Source organism: Canis lupus, chromosome Y (genome assembly GCF_048164855.1).
Source record: "Canis lupus baileyi chromosome Y, mCanLup2.hap1, whole genome shotgun sequence".
Taxonomy (NCBI): domain Eukaryota; kingdom Metazoa; phylum Chordata; class Mammalia; order Carnivora; family Canidae; genus Canis; species Canis lupus.
Genome location: NC_132877.1, coordinates 2,365,206 through 2,385,987, shown reverse-complemented (window position 1 = coordinate 2,385,987; position 20,782 = coordinate 2,365,206). Strand labels below are relative to the sequence as shown.

The following is a 20,782-nucleotide window of genomic DNA, read 5'->3' as shown; positions in this document are numbered from 1 at the left end:
TTCCTCTTCTTCTTCTTCTATTTCTTCTTTCTTCTTCTTCTCCTTCTCCTTCTCCTTCTCCTTCTCCTTCTCCTTCTTCTTCTTCTATTTCTTCTTCTCTTCTTCTTCTTCTTCTTCTTCTTCTTCTTCTTCTTCTTCTTCTTCTTCTTCTATTATTATTATTATTTCCAGATGCTGGAAATAATCACCATGTTCAACCCCTGGAAGGAATCGGGAGGCAAGTGCTCCTGACTTGCCTTTCCTAAAGGCTGGCATGCATGTCCCATGATTATTGCATGTCCTCATCTTTTCTTGTGATGATGGCTTTTTTTATAATAACGGTCACTCTGGTTACATAAAGTAAAACTTACTATTTTTGTGGTGGGGTCAAGGGACTTTTGATGAAAACACACAGTTATTAGACTGACAACATAACTAGGTTGTAATTCCTCAGGCTGTAATTTTCATCCTGTTCTACTTTGTGGCCAACGCCTTGCCCCAGCTCAGCCCAAGGACCTGCTAGACTGTTTCTGCCCCATGATGTCTTTTTCCAGAATGTTCTATAAACAGATCAAATATTATGCAAGGTGTTGGGACTGGCTTCTTGCACTCGGGTCACACACTTGAGGTCTTTTCCAGAATGTTCTGTGAATGGATCAAATCGTATGCAGGGTATGGGGACTGGCTTCTTGCAGTTGGGGTCACACATCTAAGGTCTTTTCCAGAAGGTTCTATGAATTGATCCCACAGAACCCATGGTGTTGAGACTGGCTTCTTGCACTTAGATGAACACATGTGAGGCTTATTCAGGCTCTTCCACGTGTGAGAACTTAAGTCCTTTTTGATTGTTGAGCTGTGTTCCCTTTTGTACATGGGCTATAGTCTGCTTGCCCATCATCCACTGAAGGACATCTGGGTTGTTTCTATCAGTTTGGTGATTACAAACTAAGACATGATAAACACTCCTCGTAGATAGGTTTGTGAATGAACATAATTTTTGTTTTATTTCCCTTAGGCAAATTCTTAGGAGGAGATTCTGGTCCATATGGTAATTGGACGTTTAGTTTTATGAGAAGTCCACAAACTATTTTCCAGAGTGACTGACTGCACCATTCTGCGTTCCCACCATCCATGCATAAGAATTCCTTGTTACTCCTCATACTCCCTACCCTTACTATTATCAGGGTTTTGGCTATTTTTATTGCTTCTATTTTAGATATTCTCACCAGAAGGTAGTAGCATTTCCCTATAGTTACACTTTTAAATCACGTTTCTGTCATAACTAACGAGGTGGAGTATCTTTTCAAGCAGTTATTGGCTGAGTATTCTCTTTTGTGGAATATCTAAGTTTACACCCAATGTTTTAAGATTGCTTATTTGGTGTTTTGGGTTTTTTGTTTTTGTTTGTTTGTTTGTTTTTTGCTTATAACTGAGTTTTAAAAATAGACATTTTCAAAAGGGGGGGTCACCTAGGTGGCTCAATCAGTGAAGAGTCTGCCTTTGGCTCAGGTCATGATTCAGGGTCCTGGGGTCAAGTCCCATGTTGGGCTCCCTGCTCCATGGGGAATCTGATTCTTTCTCCCTCTGCCTGTCCCCCTGGCTCGTTTTCTCTCGCTCTCTCTCAAATAAATAAAATCTTTTTTAAAAAATAAAAATAGACTTTTTCACCTTAAAATAATTTAAGGTTCACACAGTGTTCATCATATACCTTGTAGAGTCAACATATATCCCTCTTCCAGTGCTCTCCATTATTATTGTTATCTGACTAATTACCTATGGTATGTTTGTCAAAATGGATGTGGGTATATCATGATTGAACTCAGAAGATTTTCAGATGCCATTAGTTTTTCTAATTACCCACCCCCTGCCCCAGTTCTTGAATCCCATCCAGGATATTGCATTGCATTTATTTGTCACATGTCCACATCCCCTCTCTCTCTCTCTGTGGCCATTGATCCATCTCTCCTGCTCTCTTCAAGACCTCCACGACCTTGACTATGGGCCAGGTATCAGTAATCTGTGTCAGCAGGAGAACCAGATGTTATCTTATATGTAATTCCCCATAAAACCAGCACTGAAGGAAGAAAAACAACTTTTAGAAGGAACTGACAGCTATGCACGTTTGTCTCTATAGGACCTGTGCAGTATTCCATGCATACTAGCTGCTCCGAACACCTTGAATGAAGGAATGAATGAGTGAATGAATGAATCTACCAACCAATGAATGATTAGCGTGTTGCCTGAAATATTACAAGTGGATGAAAATTATAGCCAGTAGGACTCACAATGTTGTCTATAATCACTTCATTTAAATATTTTGTGATGTTTCTTCTTTCCTGGTTTTATTTGCAGGATGGGCTCATCTCTGGTGGGTGGAGATCTTCCATTCTCCCATCTTTTCTTGTTGACGTTCCATGTTTTGATGTACAGGAGCTAAAAATTGCATGGAACTCACTGAAGGGTCTCTTAACTTAATTAGGCTAAATGCACCTCTTTCCAGCAAGATTCAACTTCCACCCGCAAGTGGTTTTTTCCTGTGTGTGTGTGTTTTTGCTGTGTCGTCACACGTGGGGGGAACGTGTCTTCCCAAAACCTTGCCTTGCTCTCTCTCCTTTGGCGCCGTCTTCGAGCGTGAGCCCTTTCTGGAATCGACATCCATCATCAAACATCTGTCTGGAAAGAATGCCCACCTATCTTCCCCTTCCCCATTGCATATTAAATGGAAAAGAAATACCTACCGTGCACGTATTGGTTTGGACCAGGAACAGTGAACAAAGTGTGGTTTCAGCACATCTGGTAGGAACGTTAATTATGCATAATTGACTCTCTCCAGGCATCAGCAGCTGCAGGTGTAGTTAAAACAAAGCAAAGCCCTTGAGGGGGTCGCAGGAAGATGCCAGATTTTAAGGAAGACTTGCCATGTCCCTCAGAGCAACCTCAGGCCGGTGTGTCCTCAGCACTCAAATCAACATCGCCACCTGCTGGCCGCCCTGTGGAACTCCGTGCGCCCTGGAGGCGGACCCGGGGACACTTTGCACCTGTTCCTTGGTCATCAGCACACATACATCCGTCACTGTGCCGATTAGCGTGCACGCTGTGCTTTGATGAAGTCTTCCGTACAATTCATGCATTAAAATAGTTATGCTTTGTGAATGTATAAATACATATTTATACATCAATATAAATACAAACTATATATGTACACACATACATAATAGTTGTGCATGCCAAAGGCATCATGCGTGACAACCCAACCTTCCTGGCCAGGATGCATAGAACGCATACCACACCGGCTCTCAGATGTTCCTGTACACTAGAATCAGCAGGAAATCTTTAAAATACCATGTGTTCATTATGGCATTTCAAAGCCATTAAATAAAAGCCTCTGGGGACAGCATGTGGGCCTCTGTATTTTTAAAAATATTTTCTTTTTTAAGATTGTATTTATTTGAGAGAGAGAGCACAAGCCAGAGGAGCAGCACAGGGAAAGGAAGACGCAGACTGAGGGAGTGTGATGTGGGGCTTGATCCCAGGACCTTGAAAACATGGCCTGAGCTGAAGGTAGCGACCCAACCGACTGAGCTACCCAGGTGTCCCAGCCTCTAGAGTTTTAAACACGCCCTGATGCCAGTTAGCAGCTACATTTACAGACCCCACACAATGTATCCCTATTGCATGGTTTCACTGAGAACATGTGAATGTTGGAACTGTGAGTTACATGGTCAGGCGTCATGTCACAATGTTGCCATTGAAAGGAAGGGTGGATACCTCACTGAGGCAGCAGCTCCCATAAAAACACTTCTAGTACCTTCCATGAGTGACAGCTGCTTGGTTCGAGGCCAATCCAGGCTCAGGTTGGTTCCTGTTCCCCTCCTCTTAAGGGGGTATTGGCTGTGTGTTCTTGCAGGGATTTGGCGATTTAAAGTTCTGCTAATCTCTCTTCCCTGGAAAGTAATTGTGGCAAAGCAAGCTGGCGAAGATGAAAGTTAGCTTGTGTCATTGCATCTTAATTGGGACACTTCAAAGCGCCTCCTTCCTTGACAATAGCCGTACATTAAGACATGAACATCAGGCCATTAATAATTTTCTGCATTATAGCAAATTCTCTAAATAAACCATACTCATTGAACCAACTCCACTTCATTAAAAAAAAACACAAATTGCTCATTGAGCATCACAAGGCACCGTGACTTTCTCCCTGAACACTTGCAGTAGAACAAAGTTCACAGCTAAAAATGAACATAAAATGACCTGATTTTGTTTGTGAAATGTAGAGATTAGAAAAGAAAGGAAAGGGGAAAATTAAGCAAAGTATCCAACAGCTACTTACTAGTACAGGAATTGTTAAAATTCACCTCTCAGACTGCCTCATGTGGATATAAACAAAGGATGGGAAATTAGAGGCATTTTTGCCCGATTCTCCTGGGCCCTGGGGGATCATGAACAATTCTTATCCTGCTTGATGCCCAGATTTTCCAAACACAAAGCGATACCAATCCGTAGGAATCTGTGAGCAAGTTAAATGGATTAATAAATATGCAACGTGCCTTAAAATCTGTAATGTGTTACACATCAAATGGAACAGTCAGTCCTCTGAATTATTATGTCAGGCCGACAGGAGGATGGGGTTTATTCATGCACAATCTGAAATAAGTGCTTGTCAAGGATATGATACACCCAACAAACAAGGGTAGTAAAATATGAACAAGAAGTAGTTTCCTCCCTTAAAGAATATACTATCTCTTAAATGCATACACCCATTGCAAAAAAAAAAAAAAAAAAGGTAAATCCAAGACTGTGTCCTGGGCACAGGGTAAGATAGTGTGAGACTGACATGTTACTATAACAAGTTGCAATTCCATTTTTGCGCCTCTGCAAGATTTTATAATATGTGCAATATGTTCATTGATTATTGTTTCCTCTCTGACAAACACTTCTCATTGCAATCCCCTGAAAGCTTCTTTTTCTTTTCCTGAAAGCTTCTGCAAGATTTTATAATATGTGCAAGAAGCTCATTGATACTGTTTCCTATCTGAGCACTTCTCATCGCAAACTCCTGAAAGCCTCTGCAAGACTTTATAATACGTGCAATAAGTTCATTGATATTATTTCCTACCTGAACACTTGTCATTGCAAACTCCTGAAATTATTTTATAGGTCTACAAATCTGCTTTTTCTCCTGCAGATACCATAGGACTGTATCTGTCCTCTCCTGAGCTCAGACTTTTGCTAACTGCTCACAGTCCGCTAGCAGGCTGCATGCATGTGGTGTAAATCACAGCAAAGCAGATCTCCAAAGTGAAGAGCTTACCTCCGATTTCTGTAGTATTATATATTTCAGGTGTCTCTCTTTATCACCAGACATTGGAGAAAGGGGGAATAAGAGGGGGATGAGAACATTCTCATCCTCAGGGAGCTTTGCCAGGGACAGGGATGCTCTTCATTTCCCTCCCAGTGGGGCCCGAGTGATGCAGGTATTTCTAGCAAACACCGCACGCCGGTCAGCTTTGCATTGAGGTGTCCCCAAACTCAGTGTCCTAATTTCAAATTGACTAGGGTGGGGGCATTTTGAAAAGTGCGTTTTCCCCACTATTTACAATGCTGGAAATTGATGCATCATCCGTTCATTTATTATTTGGGTCTCTCTCTCGTTCTCCTTTCAGAGGTCTGGCTCTTTGCATCGTGAGGTCTTCAAGTTGCGTCAAACATCTCGATTTTCTTTTGCTGACCAGGTGTTCAATCAATGTCTGGTAAATAAATGATAAGAGGAAGAAAGAGGGAATAAACGAATAGGAGACTATCTGAGACATTAAATGGAATGAATTTGTTGGAAGTTCCTTAGCTTTTTTTCTCTAGATACATAACCGATTGATGCACAATTCCTGCTTTCAGAGATACTGTTATGGATGGAAGATGAAATTTGACCAATCCTTACCAACGGATATTTAAATTTTTTTTTTTTAAATAAAACAACATTCAGGATCCCTGGGTGGCGCAACGGTTCGGCGCCTGCCTTTGGCCCAGGGCGCGATCCTGGAGACCCGGGATCGAATCCCACGTCAGGCTCCTGGTGCATGGAGCCTGCTTCTCCCTCTGCCTATGTCTCTGCCGCTCTCTCTGTGTGTGACTATCATAAATAAATAAAAATAAAAAAAATAAAAAAATAAAAAAACAACATTCTTCTTGTCCTCCTTAACCTTGGATATAAAGATTATGCTTTTTCATAAAGGGCTTGAAATACAAGTTATAGCTCGTTTCTACTGGTAGGGGGAAAAGATTTCCAACGCAGCCCCGTTGTACATGCAGACCGATGATAAAGTATCGCTCCGAGGCATCCTTCCCTTTCCCTGGAACAACCTGAAACACAGGACTCTCAAGTCAAAGGGACTTTCGAAAAATATAAAGCTCGGGTCTTGCATTTCCAGCGACTCACAGTTGAGTTATTAAACTCTGGGCAGTGAACTACCATGCGGTAGATTGAAATCATTTACATGAGTGTTGCTCAGTCTCTGGTGGAAGGTACGGAACCTCCGTGTGCATCATTATAAAGGCAGCCAGATCCCATCTCTCCTTCACAGAAAACCCGAGGCATGGCCCGTAACCCAAATATGGGTATTGTGAGCACGCACATCAGGAATTGATCTGGAGGTGCTTTAAGCTTCTTAGCTAGCCTCTTTTATCTAATGGAGGGTAGGGAGTGCTGGAAAATAAGAGCTTTTTTCACCGAACAGTTGGCCTTTGAGGACTTTTACTTGGAACGTGGTCTCTGTATTGGTTTTTTGGTTGTAATTAACTTCTAAAAATTTTTATTCAGATTTTTATTGGCTATGTGTAGCATATAACATTATGTAAGTTTAAGGAGTACAGCATGTTAATTTGGCGCAGATATATACATACATATATGGTTGCCATTGTAAGGAAAATGCCGTGCAAGTCCCTTAAAAAAGAAAAAAAATGATTAGATCTACCATATGATCCAGCAGTTCCTCTTCTGAGTCTTATATGTACCCAAAGAAAATGGAAATAGGATAGCAAAGAGAGAGAACCGCTCTTGCGTTTATTGTTCTTTGGGGTTTCTCTATGCTAATATATCAATGTCCTGTATTCGAAAACCACCAAGAAGGCACATGCAGGTGAAAAAGGAGTTTGTTTTAATAATGCAGCAATAATGCAAGCAACGTCAGCTTGCAAGTAGTAAGCTGAAGGCAACCTCCCAGATCCTAATGCCCAGAATCTCACGATAAGTTGTGGCAAAAGGGACGTTGCTGATATGATGAAATGTCTTGCAATTGGGAAAGTATCCTGGATCATCTCGGTAAAAGCCCAATGTCATCTCAGGGCTCCATATTTGAGGGAGGCAAGTAGGAGTTTGCAAAGACACAGAAGTGAAGGAGAAGGGACAGTGGGCAGAGAGATTGGAAGCTTGGAAGATGGAAGGGCTGTAGCCACCAGCCCGGGGACACCTGGAGCCCCAGAAGCTGGAAGAGGCAGGAAGGACCCTCCCCTGGAGCTTCTGGAGGAAGCTCAGCCCTGCCCCACCTGGAGCTCAGAATTGCCAGATCAATTTCTATTGTTTAATGAATGTAGCAACACAGTAATTTTTAAAAAGCAGCTGCATGAAACTTTTATACGCTGTGGAAAGCTGTTCTGGTCACATCTCAGGTAGGCTGGCAAAATTTCTTGCATTTACTGTTTTTAAAATTTTTATTCATTTAAAAAATGTAAGTACAACAGACACACAGTGTGATAGTAGTTTCAGGTGTAGGATATGAGGATTCGACAAATCCGTAACATTACTAGATTCATTGTTTTGCTCTCTCATTTGTTTTTTTTTTTTTTTTTGGTTTGTTTGTTTGTTTTATGATAGTCACACCGAGAGAGAGAGAGAGAGAGAGAGAGAGAGAGAGAGAGAGAGAGGCAGACACACAGGCAGAGGGAGAAGCAGGCTCCATGCACCGGGAGCCCGACGTGGGATTTGATCCCGGTTCTCCAGGATCGCGCCCTGGTCCAAAGGCAGGCGCTAAACCACTGCGCCACCCAGGGATCCCTGCTCTCTCATTTGTGATAAAATGCACACAACATCACATTGACCATTCTAGCCATGTTTATGTATATATATATATATACACACTGTTCTACTGGGTATGTTTCCAAGGTCCATCCATGCTATGTCACACCCACTAGGATGGTTCTACTCAGGAGGGAAGGAAGGAAGGAAGGAAGGAAGGAAGGAAGGAAGGAAGGAAGGAAGGAAGGACAAAGGGGGAAACAAATGTAGGCAAGGATATGAAAGATTGGAAATTGCCTCCTTCCTGATGGGAATGTAAATGGCATAGCCATTGTGGGAAAACAATCTCACCATTCCTTATCAAAAAGAAAGAAAATTACCAGTAAATTTCCCCCACCTTCTTACTAATTTCTCCTGGGGACACATCTCAACAAATCTCGGTACCAAGAACCTTTCCTTCTGGATAAGCTTGTAGGGAACTCAATCAGGTGAAATGACAATGCATCTATTGAGTCCTGCAGAAAAATCCCCTGGCTCGTCACCAGCAATTTCCAGTGAAATGGGTAGATACGCACTTCTAATCACATGGAGGTTTCAAAGATGAAAACAAAATAATAGGCCATTTTTGGTTCCTGTCATGTAGACTTCTCAAAAGCAAGTTACGTTAGGTCACTGTCAAGTGGGGAAATTCTCACCAGAACATCGCAATTATGAAGCATGCAGTTTACCTCCTGGTGTAGCTAAGTCCGCCTTCATTTCGCCATTTTCTCTTTTTTTTTTAAAGATTTTATTTATTTATTTGAGATAGAACGAGCGCGCGAGCAGAGCGAGAGGGAGAAGCCGACTCCCCGATGAGCAGGGAACCCGATGCTGGACTTGATCCCAGGACCCGGATATTATGACCTGATCTGAAGGCAGACGCGTAACTAGCTGAACCACCCCCTGCACCCCTGATTTTTCAATTTTCTTGATAAAACATTTCTGCTGACGTGCTGCACTTTGTCTTCCTGGTATGAATGAGCATCCTTCTAAATGGGCACCTGTTTGCCACCAGTTCTTTTTAAAGCTCTTCTTACACATCTCATGACATGGAATGCTTTGGGGGGAAAAATAAGAAACAGTATTAAATGAGCAGAACACACAGTTGCAAGTCCCATATGATCCCAAATGTTTCCATGATTTCCCTCCATACATAGAAGGTGTAAAGACTCCATCGCAACATTATTTGAGTGTGGTAGGTTCATGGGTGTTTTGTTTCTTCTTGAAAATCTGCTCTCTCCTTTAGATATCCAGATTAAGAACACCAATGGTTGGCTTTGGATCTAAGCTCCCTGTGGGTGAGGAATATTCCTGTTTCCTGGAAAAGCTAATCCAGGAAGACTGCATAATTTTATCTTCATCAGAGTCCCGTCTGTGTCACAAGTCTTCATCAACATACCCAGGCTTCTTCCGACGTTGGCACCGCATGGGAAAGCAGACACGGTTATTGGCAGAGAAGGATGCTGGAATTGGAAGGTACCTGGGAGTATTAACCCTGGGGAAATTTTGGTAATAACCAGACATTCTTCCAACATGGAGCAAAGAAGAAAAATCTGAAACAAAAACTGCCCTCAATTGCGTAAAGGAATGTACCATGGATGAGCCCTCAGATACCCCGAGTGATGGCTCTCGAGAGAACACACGGGTGTAACGAGAGGTTGTGGCTTTTTGTCAAGTTTGGAGGAGTCATCTGTGTGCCTGGAAATTCAGTTCAAAAATGTGGAAATGCGCACCAAGGTAGTTTTAAAAACAGACTGCCTTTAATTAATGCTCTTGAGATGAATGTGCCTTTCTTTGCACTAATTCCCTCATCGTAAAATTGGACGGTAGCGACCTGTCTTTTAGATTCAAGACGCCACTTTCTGTTTATGCGAATAAACAGGCACAAATCAAGGACAGACGAAATCCGGGACTGCAAAGGGGTAGGAGGGCTGGGAAAGATTTCCCGTGCCTTTGAGATGTTCTGGGACTCCTTGGGAATGTGCCCGTCCCAGAGCTCACTAGCAACATCATTAACCGAACCACTAATTAAAGCTAGGAGAATCAGGCTCCTATTACGAGATCAGCATTTTTCAAAGAAGCCTTCCAGCTGGTTTAAACAGAAATGGATTCATTAATGGGAAGCCCTTAATTAATTAGAATTTGTAAGAGCTTTAGAGATTGATATGGATATTTCAGAACCAGACATGACATGGGCAAGAGAAACATCCAAGCAGACCCCAACGCTGTCCCCATGAAAACCCCATCGCAAGAGACGGAAGGCAGGACTGGAATATATATGTAGATATCCATATATATCATATGATATTGATGATCTGATATGTGCATATAGCGATGGATTAGAAACAAGCCATTTCAGCATATGGGTATTCCAATCCATATGATGAAATGATACCATATAATTACATCATGTATGCATCATATCCCATCACATATGTCATATATGTCCTATCATTACACCATATATCATATATGCCGTATCATTACCTTGTATATCATAAGTCTCATAGTATCATGTGCCACGTGATACATGGATCATATATTATCATATATATCATATGCCATGTGTCATGCCATCGTCACATATGCCATACCCTCACATTGTATATCATACGTCTCCTATCATGTATCATACATCATGTCATACATCATATATTGTATCATGTATTGCACATATCACATGCCATATGTCATATCATCACATCATATCATGTGTCATGTCATATATCACAGCATGTCATACAATAATCATCACATCATATCATGTGTCATATGATCTATTTCACAGAGCATGTCATACCATACACCCATCATATCATCACAGCATATCACGTCATACATCACATATCATGTCAATATGTCATATTACACCATACATCTGTCATATCATCACATCATATTTGTCATCAACACATCATATATCATATATATATATATATATCATCATCATATGGATTGGAAATTCAGTTCACGAATTATGGAAACGTGCTCCAAATTAGGTTTCAAAAGCAGACTGCCTTTCATTAATCCCCTTGAGATAGATAACGTCATGTGATATATATATATAATATGTCATATCATCATATCCGGTATCACCAGATATGTCCCCCTCACGTTCTAGGTAAGTACAAGGGCTGAGTTCCTTGGTCCATCTTTCATGTGTCTACCTTGTGCAGCTGTCTGGCATAAGTTATCCCCACCCAGGACCCAAACCCCAGTGACGATTGTGCCAATCCTGGCACGCAGCCTAACTCCAAGGACCAGGGTGGTGTTGAAAGATCCAGTATTTCATAAAACAGTTGCTATTGGCAAATCCAACTATGCATCAGTGAAAAAAAAAAACAGCAAAACAAAGTTAATGTCACTTGAATCCTTTAAATATTAATAGTGTATATTTATTCCAGCTCTTCTGTGAGGGGAATATATGGAATCCTGTTAATAAGCAGTAAATGTTCGTGGAGGTGTGTAATGATTCCTACAGGCGCATTGTGAAATAACACTGAAGATTATAGCCTTGTGTATTTTTAAAGGATGAGCGTGCTGATACGAGCCATAATATCAAATAGCATTTGCCCGTCAAAATTCTACTCACATGTAATTTAAAATGGGAAGATAATTTCCACTGAGGGGGAAAAAAATCAATAAAGGAATCTTCAGCGATTTGAAAAGATTAAGAGTTTATCAAAAGTACAACAGTGGCTGCATTTTAAAAAATAACGGGCTTGTGAATCCCAACAAGGAGGGTTGACTGGCAAGAATGAACAATTCTTGGGAGAAACAATCTTTTGTACTGATAAAAATCAGACTCCAGAACAAGGAATGTTACAAATATATGCAATAGACTTAAAATAATTATTACAAGTCTAGGCTCAAAATATTCATGAATTCTTTCAATGCAACAAATACTAACCAGATGCTCACTGCCATTGCAGTAAGAATGGGTGAGAATGGGTGTAAGAATGGGTGTATCTGTGAACCGCATGGGTTGTGAAGAAAATCATGGCCGAGCGGCAAGATCTTCCACGGTGGTGGAGAATTTTAAAGATTGTTGCAGTTTACTTTGGCTTTTTTAGCGAGGTTTTTACAGAAGACTGTGAAGTTCATCAGTTAGCCGACCAAATGACATTAATTGATCTTTCATTATGCCCCATCAATCTCTGAGACTGTTGAATAAGGACTGCACTTGGTCAGCAAAGATTTCCTACAGGCGGGGAGTCAGTCTTGAAGGGATTTGTCAACCCAATGATGCAGGTTTCTCTTGGGTTCCATTACTTGCTTCCTCCTTCCATTCTGTTGGTCCATGATTGCAACAAGAGTGATTGTGAGTGGCTCGGATTGTCGTCCCTGAAATCCAAGATTGGATGTTTCCATCTGGAGAGAAGATGACTAGGCAAGTTGCTCCTCCCAGGAAGTAAGAGGACACATTCCCTTCTGGTGGCTGAAGGGAGTGAGGGATGAAGACCAAATTAACACCTCTCCTGAGCTGCACCTGGCCATGTCTGGGATGTTCATCCTTCCTCCTCTGGATGGAGCCTGCATGCATAAAGGGGGACTGCCATCATTGAAACAAGATGGCGCTGATGTTTATTGGCGTTTGTGGTTCAACACAGCTCACAAAAACGGGACATGTATCTACCAGGTATTGGACATTGGTCATTCTGGAATTACCGTAAAGAGGAAAAAAAAAATCTGAGCTCTGTTGGTTCTTGACATGTTGCATCTCCCATAGAAATACAAGCTTTCACATTAAGCGCTTGACATCAGTCAATGCTTTGGGAGATACTTGGAGCTTCCACTTAATAGTTTGAATATTCTGAAAAATAAGCAAGAAGCGATCTTACTATTCAACAAAGTGATAAAGACTTCATGGCTTCTTAATATAGAGGCATGTGACAGTAGTTAGAAATAAATAACACGCATTCACCCACACAGATGTACCCATACACATGCATGATAGATAAACATGGGTCTCAACAAGAATATACCTTGAAAACGATGTTCAGAGAAAAAAGTTACTTACATAATCCTATGTTTGGGCTGACACTTCTTGTGGAAAATCTTTAAAAATACATGGATATAAATATACATATACATGCATATTTATAAATCATAGAAAATAGTATATAATTAGATGTGTATATAAGGTTTGAGTTTAAATATTATTGTAGAGGGGCACCTGGGTGGCTCAGTTGGTGAAGTGTCTGCCTTTGGCTCAGATCATGATCTCAGGGTCTGGGATCGATTCCCTGCATTGGGCTTCTCATTCAGTGAGGAGTCTGCTTCTCCCTTTCCCTCCGCCTCTTCCCCCTGCTTGTGTTCATTCTCCCTCTCTCTCAAATAAATAAATAAATAAATTAATTAATTAATTAATTAAATCTTTAAATAAAAGCATAAATATTATTGTAGAATAATTTAGAATTGGAAATGAGTATGTTTTCCAATGCCCAGAAGATTCAGATACATGTCCCATATCTGAGAAGAAGAAACAGGGGACCAGATACCTGAGCTCCATCCATGTGATCAACATAACTGATAGAAAAAAATATACCTTTTCAGGGCACATGTGTGGCTCACTAGTGTCCAGCTCTTGATCTCAGTTCAGATCTTTACCTCAAGTTGTGGATTCGGGCTTAGGGTTAGTGTGAAGCCTGCTTAAAAAATATATACATATACACATATTTTAAAATATTATTATAAAAATATATATACACATCTTTCTTTAAAAATATATATGTGTAGATACACATATATCTATACCTTTCTTGCATAAAGCCAGGAGGAATTTATATACCTTTCTTGCAAAAAGCCAATGAGAATTCAGGGTTTGTTGTATAAATACAAGTTGCTCTTCACTCCAGCTAATGCAGTGCTTTTTTCTGTATGTTTCAAAAATGCACTAATGTAGTAACATCTGGGTCCTTCTGTACTTATTTCATTAACATTAAGTAAATTCCCCCAAATTAAGCTACCACTAAATTCTACGTTAAAAGCGTAAATCTATTCTAAAGCAAAATATACGTGTTTTTTTTTTCTTTCTGAATTATTTGGGCGGATAATTGTGTTCTGCCGATAACCACATGGCCTATGGGCATGCCTAAATCAGTATTAATTCTTGAAACCTCAACTCTGTTTGCAGTGTTGGGCATGCCTTTGTTGATTCACCATTGTAAACAGGCTACACATCTTAATTGGGGAAAACAAGGTTCAATATATCTGGGGACTCTTTGCTAAATCTTGAAGAATGGATTTAGAAACAAAAATCAAGAATTTCTGTAGGCCCAGCTTTTGGATCTCCAATACCCGGGTCAATGAATTTATCCAATGAGGTTGCATTTTGTTTAGTCTCCCGTAAATCTTCCGACGGTGTAACACCGCCCTCTGAATTAGAAGCCAATTTTGGGGTGAGGAAATAGATTAAGTTAACATTCCTACTCAACTAAACACCCATTGATTAGAGAATCAACAAACCATATTTAAAATGCAAAGGCCACATATATTCACAAGCCCAGGTTATTTTTTTTAAGCAAAGGAACGCGGCACGTCAAGAGATTTAATGGGGCAGCTTTCTTCTAAACCCTATTTCTCTCTTGCCTTATTTTAATGAAGAAATAAGTTCTGTCCTTGCAGCTTGAGGTTCTGATGAATATTCTTCAACAATTAACCGTGAGGGATTTCATAACTTGAGAATTCTCTGAAGAGTACTTGAAATTACATATTCAACCGGTACAGCGACTAATTCTCTTAATAGTTTACATTGACCTTGCTTTTGCAGGGAAAAAGAAGCTCCTGTAGAAAGCTCAAAGTAATCATTCGCGACTGAAGAAGACCCAATTAGGTTTAATTTGTTCAATCAGGAATGATAAACACAACATCATCCACCTTACAAAAGGGAGAGCATCACGAGGGTCACTTTTGGTAGCGTCGTGAAACGTTGGATGGAATTTCATCCGAGGGCAAAGATCGACACTCGAATCCATGTTAACTGTTGTGCTTAAACATGTAATTATTTATCTGGATATTTTTGGCTGCCTCTGAAAGCGGGTAACTATATGGGCAGTGTTAAGTAGAATCAACAAATACTTACAAAGCGTAGTAAGTTTGGACTTAACATGCTTTCAATGCGCCTCGTTAGACAATCATCTATCATCAAACACTCCCCCCGTAAATTGATACTCCATGAAGATGTCGTACTACAAGGTACATAATGAGTCTCATCAATGAATCATTTTGAAGAACAGTGAACTCTGCCTTCTGCAAAGGCATACATTCATAAAAAAAATTGTTCTTCATTTTAAATCATCTTCCAGAGCAAACTGACACCTTTACAAAAAATTATCTTCTACACAAACTGTGTCTCTGCTCAGTGGTTTACAGCCATCAGTGAGAGTCTTGTTCGCTATCGTGATGAATGGAAAAGAATCAGAACATCGTGGAGAAAAATTGTAGAAAAGGAAATTGATGCATGGAAAATTAGTCATCCGTTCTTCAAAATTATTTATTACGCACTCCAAGGGCTTGGAATAGAGAAAGTAACTCCAGAGGTGATGATTACTGAGTTTGTGTTCTTTTGACACACATGCTGTGATCTAAAATCAAATAGGATAAATTTTAAAAGCCATCTGTCTTCAAAATGTCTGTTCAATATATGCTGCATTTTTACAGATAATAAGGTGGTAAATTAGGATAAGCCATCTATTGGAGATGTAGGTTTGCAGTAATAGTCTCTGCACCCGGAATCAAATATTCTAAAGGAATTCTGTGGTCCTGGGGGAAATTAGATGTTTCTGTACACTTATTCTTAGATTAACCATTTGACTAACCATGTGTTGTGCATATAAAAAGAACATTTAAACCATCAGGTAGTAAAATTCTAACTTAAAAATAAATACATAGAATTTTTTCCTTAGACCAGCAAAACCTTAATAGTAACACCATCATTTGCTAGCATTTGTAATCGAGTGTTAAAAATACAAATTTCTAGAAATTGACTCTTCATAATCTATTTTACCCATTTGGAAAGCAGTGAGACTGTTAATCAAATGTGAACATAAACTAATCACATAACCCTGCAAAAGTCAGTCGTAGGTATCTACCAGAGAGGTGAACACATGTCTGTCTGAGACGTGCACATGAATTTATAGCATTTTCATTCAAAATTGGAAAAAAAAAAAATGGAAGCAAGCCATACGTTCATCACCTACTGAATGCACCTACAAGTGTTGTTTATCCACTTATACAATAAATAGGATTCATCAATCAAAGGGAACATAGCTAATAAAATGCAACAACAGAGATGAATTTCAGAAACGAGGCCATGTGAACAAAGTCAGGCACGAACGTCTACCTACACGCGTGGCGGCATTTACATGAAATTGTGGAGAAGACCAATGCGAGTGCAGCACATGGATCTGTGTTGGCTTGGGGACAGGAGTAACATGGAAGGGTTGGCTGCAAAAACATGGAGGAATTTGTGAGCAGGCTTATGTCTTGACAGACATTACCCCGAATTACACAGTTAACAGGATGTTACGTTTTAAAAAGGGGCGGTTACTGTATGTACACCTCACTTGAGGTGTCACCTCATATTACTTTGTACACTAAATTTTCATGTCTGACTTGGTATATTCTCCTTCTCTCTCATCTATTTAACTAATCTATCATCTGTCAATCATCTGTTCATAACTACCTACTACCTACCTTCCACCTATAATCTATTACCTATTATCTATGTATTTATCATGTATCATCAACAAACTATATTTCTGTCTGTTATCCATCCATCCAACCATCCATCCACCCATCATCTATCTATCCGTCTCTCCATCTATCCTATGTATGCATCCATTCTATCTATCTATCTATCTATCTATCTATCTATCTATCTATCTATCATCTATCAATCCTCTATCTATCCTTCTATCAATCTATCATTTATCAATTATCTATCATCTATCAATTATCTATCTATCTAAATCTATCTATATCTATCTATCTATCTATCTATCTATCTATCTATCTATCTATCATGTACCCTCACCCACCAACTATATCATCTGTCAGTCATCTTATCTACCATCTACCTGTCATCTATTATCTACCTATCCATCCACCCATCTACCATTGATTTGTCACTGTTGAGTTACATGTCATCCCCAACACATTAAAGGAATCTGCTTTACTCCCCATACCAAGGAGGTTCAGGGGGTCTGCTGGCAAGAGCCTAGGAAGTCTTGCCTCCTAGAAAATCGAAAAGAATATTGACTTGACTCCAACCCTTATGGACATCTCTCTAGGGAAAAAACACCAAATCACCTCCTTGGCTTGTCCAGCTTGTTGTCTGAGTGTTGTCTGGAACCACTCTTCATATGACAGATTTCAAGAAAGGCCAGGGGATCCTCATGACAGGCAAGGTTGGAGTTTTAGTGGTGACCCATTTACAAGACAGGATATATCTTATACTCTTTGTTCTTTTCCTCTTTTGACCAGATAAAATCCTTGCAGCTGAGCTCTGTGTTGCACATATTGATCAAATTTAGTTTATTTCTTTTTTTATATATATGGGGAAATAGACTCCGAGAGACTGAGGAACGTTCCTAACATCACTTACTTATGGATGGTCAGGACCCAGTTGAATTAAACTCCAACACCCCGATAAGGTGGGGTGTAAAATAGCATCCATTACATGAGACATAAATGCAGCAAAATGTGTTAAAAGTGTCCATTTCGTACCTGTTTCTGTATATTGCTAGCAAACGTTTTGATCTGCCAGAGAACATTACCGATATCTACCTGTAGCATCTCCTCTTGAAAAATACATTGTTTTCATTTAGAATACACAAAATGCTATTAATAACTGATGCTATTTTATAGTAAAATTTTATTCCATATGCAAGCTCTTTTGGCTTATTATTACCATGTAGGTGGGTTCTTTTTTCTCTCTTTTCTTTCTCTCTTTTTTTTCATAACGCAGGAATTTTAGAGATTGCCTCTGAAGCTTGTTGGTTCAAAACTTGATTTTGATAAGAAACCAGGAATTCCCCCTTTCCTTAAATTTTCATCACCATCCATATTCTGTTCAGATGTTCTGAATTAAATTGTACGAGTAACACATAAGTCTTAGATATAATTTGTGTAGAGATCTATTACATATATTTAAATAAAAATAATCACTGTAAAATTATTCCACATTGATCTATTTCTTTCCACAACTAGCATTTAAACGTGCATGCAGATTTAATCAAACATTGATTGGAACTTGAATTGATTCTCTAAAGTAAGGCTAAGGGTTTTTTTTTTCTTTTTTTTTAACATTTTAACATACCTCAAGATCATGCCTCAAAATCTTTCAAGCACATTTACCTGAACTTTAACTATTGGTATTTAGTCTTAAGGGATTATGCTGTGTTAATAGGCAACTAATTCTTGAATGTGCAAATCCTTAGGTTAATATACTTTATTGCAAATTACCTAATCCGGCATTCAGCTGGCAGGTTCTCAGTCAATGAATAGTGGACCGTATTGGAAATTGGTGAGTTCTGAGAGATTTGGGGGAACCCAAGAGAAGCACAAAGATGGTTAAAATGTAAGGCAGAGTAAAGCTCACCTATGGCTGTACCCATCAGTCTGTGCTTGAGGAATTTCTTGAACATGCGACGAGGTGCTACTGTGACCCATCATCCCCCTTCTTTTTTGCTAAGTTAGCAAATGGGAACGTCTCACACCCGCTTCCTCCACTCTGCATTGACAGCTGGCAAGCCGACTTTGCTAATTGTGCTTACTTGGAATCTCAGAGGGGAAATAATCACATAGCTACAAGGTCCTATAATGTAGTTGCTGTGTCTTGTCCCAAGACAACAGGCTAATTGTTGAAAACATCAATGACATTTTTGGTAGTTGCTCAGAGAGAAGCACGGAGAAGCAAGGGATTTTTGGGAAAATGAACAGAAATTGATGATGAGAACGTTAAGTGATGTGTATGCAGAGGTTCGATTTGAGACCGTTCTAGACACTTGAATACATTCCCTGTTCAATGCACTTATTTAAGGGCAAAATTATGGTCTTAATTCTTCTATTCCATAATAATACCTTCTATCTTCACCATATTTTTGACTTAAACACAAGATTGAGGTTATTTGCAGAGAGGCGCTCATTAAGTCTCATTTGTTAGGTATTTTGGTATATTTTGGCGTGTAATGGTAAACCAAGATTGATGGGGATATACCACCAAGTTTCTGTATTTTTCGTTTTGCTGTTTGCTGTGTTGGCTGAATAAGGTTCATTAGTTTTGCTAGAAATCGTCAAGAGAGAAGAACAGTGATTTTTTTTTTTCTTCGTGGAAATTTCACTCGTCAGATGGGTGATGGTATTCAGGTAGGCGGCTCTTTGTTCATTGCACGGCTGTGGTTGCTCAGTTGTCCTAGGTACACGGAATGTGTAGGATTATGACATTTTGTGTGTGTGAGTATGCGTATCAACATCCTGAACTCCCATATTGGAGCCACAATGACACTTGCAATGATTCCTCCTGCATCTGCATCCTTCTAGATTACATTGCGTAACCAGACGGTCTACCCTTTATATTCTCAATGTTTCCTGAAGATTCCTCTTTGTCTCCTCTTCTAAGAAGTAAGCAGCCATGCAGATGGAACTGATTCCCAAACATGACAAGAGAAGAAAACATTTTCAAGTACACAGGAACAAAACTTTTGACACGGAAGGAGAAGGCACATGTGTCTAAACACGCCACATGGAATACAGCTTACTCCGTGAGTATGATCACGTTAGCTGTTTATATTTTCCACGATGCACCATTTCTTCCTTTTCTGGCTCAGTGTCTGGAGATGTGCAACTTAAGTTCTGATCCATTGAGTTATTTAATTTATTCATTCACGAGAGATGCACACAGAGAGAGGGAGAGAGAGACAGAGACACAGGCAGAGGGAGAAGCATGCTCTATGCAGGGACCCCGATGCAGGACCTGATCCCAGGTCTCCAGGATCATGCCCTGGGCTGAAGGCGGCGCTAAACCGCTGAGCCCCCTGGGCTACCCTGATCCATAAGTTCTATAAACAAGAGTCACAAAAATGTATGGTAAGAGGTGCAGTTTCCCTTTTAACCGTGAGTCTTGCAACTGGTTTCTTATCTGGGTTATGCAGAGCAGGGAGTGTTTCAGAGCCAGCGATTAGGTGTGTTGTGGTTAATCATGTCAGTAGAACATTCTGGTGCACCTGAAGAAGGCCAAGTGTGAAGTTGCATGAGAGTGAGTTCTCTGTAGGTAGCTCCAGTCCAAGGTAGCAGTAGAGCTACAGAGGTTGAAACGGGAGTAGGTGTAGACCCAACCGTAGAGATGTATGTGTACATCTAACATCCGTGTGCGTTGAGTGCGTCTCTACCATCTACAGCTAAATCTACTGCACATTTATATCTACATGTCACCTGCGTGTATGTCCCTGTATCTCTACTGCTTACATCTACATTTATATAGTTCTATGACCCATGTATCTATATCTAAGCCCTACATCTGTATCTCTCTGTAGCTCTCAGCCATTCACCATCCACGCACGAGCAGGGAGTGTGCTGCATTTTCCCGCTAAGGCTTCACAGTTCTTTGAGGTCAGAACTGCAAGTGCGGCTTCCCCAGAATGAGTTTTCTCTGCTCATTGATCCTGCCCTTTGGAGACATTAAGTTTGGCTCTTCACCTCCTTGAGTGGCTAGGGTTCCTCCCAGATACTCTGGGGCCGACTCCCCCCACCCCG

At 40.2% G+C, this 20,782-nt stretch overlaps 1 long non-coding RNA gene across 1 annotated transcript in view; it reads left to right on the top strand.

Moving 5' to 3' along the window:
- The window catches only part of LOC140629041 (uncharacterized), a 308,289-nt gene extending 288,504 nt beyond the window's left edge, over positions 1–19,785 (top strand). The window contains exon 5 of the long non-coding RNA XR_012026915.1: positions 19,650–19,785. This is a non-coding gene — a long non-coding RNA (uncharacterized lncRNA). The remainder of the gene's footprint in view (positions 1–19,649) is intronic.
- Positions 19,786–20,782: the final 997 nt, after the last annotated feature.